The sequence below is a fragment of the Gorilla gorilla genome, chromosome 11 (genome assembly GCF_029281585.2).
Source record: "Gorilla gorilla gorilla isolate KB3781 chromosome 11, NHGRI_mGorGor1-v2.1_pri, whole genome shotgun sequence".
Taxonomy (NCBI): Eukaryota; Metazoa; Chordata; class Mammalia; order Primates; family Hominidae; genus Gorilla; species Gorilla gorilla.
Genome location: NC_073235.2, coordinates 49,834,208 through 49,843,129, shown reverse-complemented (window position 1 = coordinate 49,843,129; position 8,922 = coordinate 49,834,208). Strand labels below are relative to the sequence as shown.

The 8,922-nt window shown below is 41.7% G+C and overlaps 1 non-coding gene across 1 annotated transcript; it reads right to left on the bottom strand.

The window, feature by feature from the left end:
- Positions 1 to 1,472: 1,472 nt before the first annotated feature.
- LOC115933886 (small nucleolar RNA U13) lies at positions 1,473 to 1,577 on the bottom strand. Its single transcript, XR_004069729.1, has one exon. It is a non-coding gene; the product is annotated as a small nucleolar RNA U13 (small nucleolar RNA).
- Positions 1,578 to 8,922: the final 7,345 nt, after the last annotated feature.

Genomic DNA, 8,922 nt, shown 5'->3' with positions numbered 1-8,922 from the left:
GTCCTGGTGCTTACGTCTCTTTTTTACTAATACATGTCCATTCTGGCATTTTTTCTTTCTAGAACAGGGCACTTTCATCTGCATTAGAAACGCGTTAGGCAGATACTCTTTTTCCTCGATGATTTTTTTTTTAAATGACATCTTGGAACTCATCTGGTGACTCTTGGTCAGCAGAAACTACTTCTCCTGTTATGTTGACATTTTAATAAGCCAAAGCTCTTTATGAAATTATCAAACCATTCTTTGCTGGCATTAAATTATCCAGGTTTAGATCCTTCCCGTTCCTTTTGCTTTAAGTTGTCATATAATGACTTCACTTTTTCTTGAATCATTTTAGAGTCTATAAGAATGCCTTTCTTATATCAATCCTATACCCACATAAAAGCTGGGTTTTCAATATGAGATAAAAATATATTGCACAAAAAGTGCAAAGTTTTCATGTTTGCTTGCACAGTGGCACAAAAACCTCATAAATTTTATTTTTCTTTTCTTTTTTTCACAATGGTTCTTATGCTGAATTCTTTTATCTTGAAATGCTGGACAACTGCAGCTGTAGACCTCAAACTATAGTATCTATGAAGTAATTCAACTTTTTCTTGTAATGCCATGGCTTTTCTCTCCTTCTTGGGAGCACGTCCAGCATCAATAGTGGCACTTTGTAGGGGTCACATGGTGTTATTCAAAGTTTACTACATTGCACTAAACATGATGAGAAACACACAATAACCCAAGGTATCACTTTTTACTGTGATATGAAATTTACTGGAGACAAAATCCTCATCAGAAATGATTTGCGTCACATGGCTTTAAGTGGATACTCACAATACTTGGGATCACCACAGTAGTAACAGGAGATGGCTACAAAGTTATTACAGTGGTACAATATGCACTTAATTTTATGCAGTTATGATTTAATACTTCATTTTTACATTTGTTTACATTTCTCTTGACAGCAAACGGCTTCATATATGGTCTGTGCTTGTGTGCGTAAGTTTGGATAAATGTTGGTTTTTTATAATAGGTTTGTGTATATTTTATCATTGCAATTGATAAAACAGTGTCTCCATATATTTTATGCATTCATAACACATCTACCTTTTTCTGATTTTTTTAATATTTCTAGGTTATGTGGTTTGTCTGCAAGTTTTTTTTCAAATATTTGCAAATCTCCACACAATTTTCAACATATTTGTTGAAAAAATTCTTATGTTAGAGGATCTGTGCGGTTCAAACTGTGTTGTTCAAGGGCCAACTTTATGAATATGTAGATATACCACATTTTCTTTATCCATTTGTACACCAATGGGCATTAAGTTGTTTTCATTTTTCATATCTTGGCTATTGTGAATAACGCTGCAATGAACATGGAAGTGCAGATATCTTTATGAGGTGGTGATTTCTTCTCCTTTGGGTGTACACCAGAAAAAGAATTGCTGGATTGTAGAGTAGTTCTTTTTTTTTTTTTTTTTTCAGGTCAGATGGGTAATGTGCCAAGATCATAAAAAGGTTCAGAGGGTGGCACATCTCACACATTCGTGTGAAAACCCAATCATCGTGCTCATGAACTACAAAAAGATGAGTAGTTCTATTTTTAATTTCTTTAGAAACCTCCATACTGTCTTTCATAATAGCTGTACCATTCTAGAGTCCCACCAACCGAGTAGTAGGATTATCTTTTCTCCATACCCTTGTCAACATTTGTTATCACTTGTCTTTTTGATAGTAGCCATTCCTCCAGGTGTGAGGTGATCCCTATGATTTTAATTTTTACTTCCCTGATGATTAGTAATGTTGGATACCTTTTCATATACTAGTTGTCCATTTTTATGTCTTCTTTGAGGAAATATGTGTTTAGGTCCTTTATCTAGTTTTTAATCAGGTTATTTATTTTTCTGCTATTGAGTTGAAAGAGTTCTTTATAAATTTTGGATACTAACCCCCTATCAGAAATGTGGTTTGCAATATTTTTTTCCTAGTCCATAGGCTGCCTATTCATTTGTTGATTATTTCCTTTTTTGTACAGAAGCTTTTTAGCTTGATACAGTCCCATTTGCTTATTTTTATTTTTGTAACCTGAGCTTTGAGTGTGATATTTGAAACGTCATTGCCAAGGGTAATTCAAGGAGATTTTCTCCTATGCTTCTAGGAACTTATGACTTCAGGTCTTACACATAGGTTTTTAAAAAATCTATTTTGAGTAGACTTTTGTATATGGTATAAGATAAGGGCCTAATTTCATTCTTTTGCATGTGCAAATCCAGTTTTCCCAGCACCATTTATTGAAGAGACTGTTCTTTCTCCATTGTGTCTCAATGATGAAAATTAAAAATATACCTATTGAAGTTAGCAATAAAAGGAAGATGTCCACTGATATTGCTACTTTCAAAATAAATTCCTAGGAAATAAAACTAGATAAGAAAAAGGATTAGAAGTGTTATACTTCTAGTATAACACTTATTAGGTGTTATAATGCCTAATTAATTATATTGTATATAATATTTGAAATATATGCAATATTTGTTATATATGTAATATAATATAATTAATTTAATTAATTAGCAAAGAGAACAGTAAGTAGTCATACTTTATGGGAAATGGAAGAAGTCAGCTGAAAAATCCTAGAATTAGTAGTAAAAATATTTTAAGAATTTCTTCTAATTGATTCTTAACAAGAAAATATAAAATATGAATTAGTAATTTATAGGAGAAATAAAAAGAATGAATGCAAATCTTGGTTATAACAGAGTTAAAATTTTAAACAAAAATGATTCTAATCTTTGCCCTTAAAAGTGACAAATATTAAATACATTGACCTTTGCCCAGGATTTATTATATGTAAGAAAACACATATTCTTACGCATTGTGATAGTTTTATAAGTAAGCCTGGTCTTTTCTGAGAGTAATTTGACGCTGTCTATAAAAATGTATGTATATACTCAGCAATTCTAGCTCTAACCTAATGGAAATTCATTCATGCAAAAATATGCACATAAGAAAATGATAATTGAAGCGGTGTTCTTAAGCATAAGACTGGGTAATTTATGAAGAAAAGAGGTTTAATTGACTCACCGTTCCTCAGGCTGTTCAGGAAGCATGGCTAGGAGGCCTCAGGAAACTTACAATCATGGCAGAAGGTGAAGGGGAAGCAAGCACTTCTTACCATGGCAGAGCAGGAGGTGGGAGAAGTGCCACACACTTTTAAATGATCAGATCTCATGAGAACTCACTTACTATCACAAGAATAACAAGGAGGAGATCTGTCCCCATGATGCAGTCACCTCCTATCAGGTCCCTCCTCCAATTTGACACGAAATTCGGGCAGAGACACAAACATAAATTATATCATTCCACTCCTGGCCCCTCCCAAATCTCATGTCCTTCTCACATTGCAAAATACAATGATCCCTTCTTAACAATCTCCCAGTCTTAACTCATTTCAGCATTAACTCAAAAGTCTACAGTACAAAATCTTATCTGAGACAAGGTAAGTCCCTTTTGCCTCTGAGCCTGTAAAATCAAAAACAAGTTAGTTACTTCCAAGATAAAATAAGGGTACAGGCATTGGGTAAATGCTTCAATTCCAAGTTGGAGAAATTGGCCAAAACAAAGGGGCTACATGCCCCATGCAAGTCGAGAACCCAGCAGGGCAGTCATTAAATCTTAAAGCGCCGAAATAATTTCCTTTGACTCCATGTCTCACACCCAGGGCATGCTGATGCAAGAGGTGGGCTCCCACAACCTTGGGCAGCTCTGCCTCTGTGGCTCTGCAGGGTACAGCACCCACAGCTGCTTTAACAGGCTGGCGCTGAGTGCCTGTGGCTTTTCCAGGTGCGTGATGCAAGCTGCTGTTATAGCTACCATTCTGGAGTCTGGAGGATGGTGGCCCTTTTTTCACAGCTCCATTAGGCAGTGCCCCTGTGGGGACTCTTTCTGGGGGTTCCAACCCTACATTTCCCTTCCACACTGCCCTAGTGGAGGTTCTCCATGAGGGCTCCACCCCAATGCAGACTTTTGTCTGGACATCCAGGTGTTTCCGTACGTCCTCTGAGATCTAGGTGGAGGTTTCCAAACCTTGGTTCTTGCCTCTGCACACCTGCAGGCCTGACACCACATGGAAGCTGCCAAGGTTTGGGGCTTGCCCCCTCTGAAGGTATGGCCTAAGCTATACATTGGGCCCTTTTAGCCATGGATGGAGTTGGAGTGGCTGGGACACAGGGTGCCATGTCCTGAGGCTGCATAGAGCAGCAGAGCCCTGGGCCTGGCCCATGAAGCCATTTTTCCCTCCTAGGCCTTCAGGCCTGTGATGGGAGGGGCTGCCATGAAGATCTCTGAAATGCCCTGGAGACATTTTCCCCATTGTCTTGGCTATTAACATTTGTCTTCTCATTACGTATACAAATTTCTGCAGCCGGCTTGAATTTCTCCCCAGAAAATCAGTTTTTCTTTTCTACCATATGGTCAGGCTGCAAATTTTCCAAACTTTTAGGCTCTGCTTTCCTTTTAAATATAAGTTCCAATTTCAGACCATCTATTTCTTCATGCATATGAACATACACTTTTAGAAATAGCCAGGTCACTTCTTGAATGCTTTGAGCTTAGAAACTTTTTCTACCAGATACCCTAAATCATATATCTCAAGTTCAAAGATCCACAGATTTCTAGTGCGGGGGCAAAATGCCACCAGTCTCTTTGCTAAAGCATGGCAAGAGTGACCTTTACTCTATTTCCCAATAAGTTCCTCATCTGCATCTGAGGCTCCCTCAGCCTGGACTTTACTGTCCATATCATTATCAACATTTTGCCATTACCCAGTTCCAAAGTTGCTTCCACATTTCAGGTACATTTATAGCAGTGTCCCACTCTCCTGGTACCAATTTTCTGTATTAGTCTGTTTTCACACAGCTATAAAGAACTACCTGAGACTGGGTAATTTATGAAAAAAGGTTTAATTGATTCACAGTTCTGCAGGCTTAGCAGGAAGCATGATTGGGAGGCCTCAGGAAAGTTACAATCATGGTGGAGGGCAAAGGGGAAGCAAGCATGTCTCACCATGGCAGAGCAGGAGAAAGAGAGAGAGAGAACGGGGAAGTGCCACATACTTTCAAACAACCAGCTCTCATGAGAACTCATAATCACAAGACCAAGAAGGGGCATGTCTGCTCTGATGATTCAATCACCTCCCACCAGGGCCCTCCCCTGACACATGGAGATTAAAGTTTGAGATGAAATTTGGGTGAGGACAGAGAGCCAAACCATATCTCACACCAAACAGAAATTCTCTAAATTTCTATTGTTAAGGTAATGTTTAAATTAATAGAGACTTTGTACATTGTAAATGTACATCGTGATAGATCCTAGGCCAAGATGGCTGATTAGAAGCAGCTGAGGTTCACATCTCTCACAGACAAGAAAGAAAACAGCAAGTGAATCCTACATCTTCAGCTGAGGTATCCAGGTTCTCACATTGGGACTTACTAGACAATAAATGTGACCCTAAGAGCAAGGAAAAACAGGGTAGGGCATGGAACCAGGAAAACTCCTATGTCCAGCCAAGTGGGGCAGGGTCACACAATTACTCATTGCTTTTCCTTGCTTTTCTCATGGATCTTTGCAACCCATGGAGCAGGAGATCTCCTCATGAGCCCATGCCAGCAGGGCCTTGGGTCTGAAGCACAGAGGTGTGTGGTCTCTCAGTGGCCACTCAGAGATGCCACTCAGGGAGACATGGGGGTTTTTGCATACACTGGTCCCGGGAATTCTGGTGAGACAGAAGATCCTCCTTGCACTCCCCTGGAAAGGGAACAGAAGTTAGAGAGCCAAGTGGCATCACTCTGTGGACTCCACTCCCACAGCACCTCACAAGTTAAGACCCATTGGCTTGGAAACCCAGCTGCCAGCCTGTGGCAGCAAGCTGGAAACTGCCTGAAATGACTGGGATCCTGGGGCGAGGGGTGACTGCCATTTCTGCAGCTAGAACCCGCCATTTTGGCCTGCTGGATCCAGGGAGTCTGGGCAGTCTGGACTGGGAGGAATTCCCCACAGCACAGCACAGCTGCTCTGGCAGATTGTAGCCAGACTGCTTCTTTAAGTGGGACCCTGATCCATCCGTCTGTGTCCAGAATTGGTTCCTTCCAGTGGGTTCTTGGTCTCACTGACTTCAAGAATGAAGCCACGGACCCTCATGGTGAGTGTTACAGTTCTTAAAGATAGCATGTCTGGAGTTTGTTCCTTCAGATGTTCAGATGTGTCCAGAGTTTCTTCCTTCCAGTGGGTTCGTGGTCTTGCTGACTTCAGGAGTGAAGCCACAGACCTTCGCAGTGAGTGTTACAGCTCTTAAAGGTGGTGCATCCAGAGTTGTTTGTTCCTCCTGGTGGGTTTGTAGTCTTGCTGACTTGAGGAGTGAAGCCACAGACCCTCACAGTGAGTGTTACAGCTCATAAAGGTAGTGCAGACCCAAAGAATGAGCAGCAGCAAGACTTATTGTGAAAAGCAGAAGAACAAAGCTTCCACAGTGTGGAAGGGGACCGGGACCCAGGCAGGTTGCCACTGCTGGCTCAGTGGCCAGCTTTTATTCCCTTATTTGGCTGCACCACGTCCTGCTGATTAGTCCATTTTACAGAGCACTGATTGGTGCATTTTTACAGAGTGCTGATTGGTGCGTTTACAAAACTTTAGCTAGACAGAAAAGTTCTCCAAGTCCCTACTCGACCCAGGAAGTCCAGCTGGCTTCACCTCTCAATCCCCCATCTAAACAGGACACCCCAACTGCTGTTGGGAATTGGGCGATGACCACTCTAGCTACTTCCTGCTGGATAGGGGTGAAGAAGGGGCCCTGCAGTTGTAGTGTCCTCCAGAGGGGAACTCTTTAGGCCAGTGAAAGGGCCAGCGGGTCACTCCAGGGATCCTCGGTAGAAGTTGCTAGTTGAGCTCATTTGGGGTTCCATTTGTAAGATCATCTGTAGCTTGATGGCCTTGATCCTAGAGGAAACAAATTTGACAAGGAGGTTAAAAATACAGGGCTCAAAGGCGGATGATAGCAAGATGGCTGCCACGGGACCTAGAAAGGGGAGAAGCCATGTTGGCCAACTGCAGTGGTTGGTATAAGAGTTTGAAAGGCATTGTCTGATTTCAGAAGCCTTTTCCTGTAAATGCCGGGCAGCATCTCTTACTATCCCTGACGGGTTAGTATAAAAACAACACTTTTCCCCTAAGAAGGTGCAGAGTCCTCCTTTCTCAGCAGTGAGGAGGTCTAGGCCTTGGCAGTTTTGGAGAGTCACTGCTGCCAAAGAGTCTATTTGGGATTGTAGAGTAAGGATAGATTTTGTTATTTCTTGCAAACTGAGAAATCCTTTGAGAGTGTGTGGTAGTAGGATACTGAAGTAGATAAACTGCCTATTCCAGTTCCTGTAGCAGTAGCCATTCCTAGCCCTATAAATAGGGGTATCAGTTGTATGGCTCTGCACTGATGGACTTGAGCTTTGAGGGGTACCAATTGGGTCTTATTTTCTGGGACAATTTTAATGTTGGGACTTAGAGAGACTAAGATGCAGGTACCTGTCCAGTTAGTGGGGAGGCAGATATAGGTTGACATTCCACATAAGGATATACCTTGGCTGGGTAGACAGAACTGGTTGTATATGTTAAAAAGGTGTGTAAGTTTGTTGTTTTCATTTTCCCATACTCCTAGAATACTTGCTAAAGTAGCTCCGGTGAGTGGCTGGACAGGGGTGTTGGGAGCAAACTGAGTGGCTCCCTGTGTTCTATTTTCCCATTGGAGAAAAAATCATTTCATATCTACTAGGAACCATTCGAGAGAGTGATTGAAAGAGGGGATGAGAAGGCATTCACTAGTGGTGGGGGTGCTGCTGCAGAGGGTCCAGGGGTGAATGGTCATCCAGGGAGTATATTTGCCATTACAAAACCTGGACTGTTTGTTAAACAGGGAGGAGGCAATGATTTTTGGAGACCCTGAGAAGTGGACAAGCCATCTGAATGGAGCTGTTTGAGTGACTCAGAAGTTACTATGATTAGTTGGGGCTTGAAGTTATAGGGTGTAATTACACTGATGGAATAGTAAGTGCCCCAGGGGCAGGCCTGATAGCAGGTTGCATTGGATGCATAAAGGGGCTTGGAAAGTTAAGATGGTATTGGTAGTTACAGGACCGTGTATGGGCTTTTCATTACTTGTGTAATAGGTGAGGTTGGAAAGGTAAGAACATAAAAGTTGGATTGCACGTCCTGTTAGACGTCCTATCAGAGATGGGGAAGTCGGCTAATGATTGCATATTCAGAAGTCAGAAAGGGTCTTTTCCTTCATAATGAGGGTGGTAGGTTAAGTTGGTAAAGACCCAATTTTTTTGCGGGAATGGGAGTGGCAACATAAGAGAGATACAAAGCCAACCGTCATTTGCCAGGGAAGGATTGGTTTTAAGTATTTTCCACTGGCTGCCTTCAGGTATAAATACCTTTCCTTCTTCCGTTGTTAACCACCCTGAAGGGAGAAAACTATGTCTCTGTGAAAGTCCCCATTCCGTTTCAGTAGGGGAATACTGGGGCTTAATCTCTTGGAGGGGGTTGTTCCATACCAAGGGTCCTTCTGTAGGTATTTCTAATGGGAGGTTCTGCCTGGCAACAATTTTGGCCTCAGCATCTGCCCAACGGTTTCCTTCTGCCTTTTCTCTTTCACCTTCTTCTGATGGCTTTGGCAGTGTAAGACTGCCACCTCTTTGGGTTTTTGCACTGTGTGCAATAACTCCATAATTTCCTTGTGGTATTTAATGGGGGGTGCCCCCAGAGGTTAGGAACTCCCTTTCTTTCCATATTGCAGCATGGGCATGTAGGATTAGAGAAGCATACTTGCTATCTGTATACACATTTATTCTTTTTCCTTTTCCCAGTTCTAAGGCTCGGGTAAGTGCCACT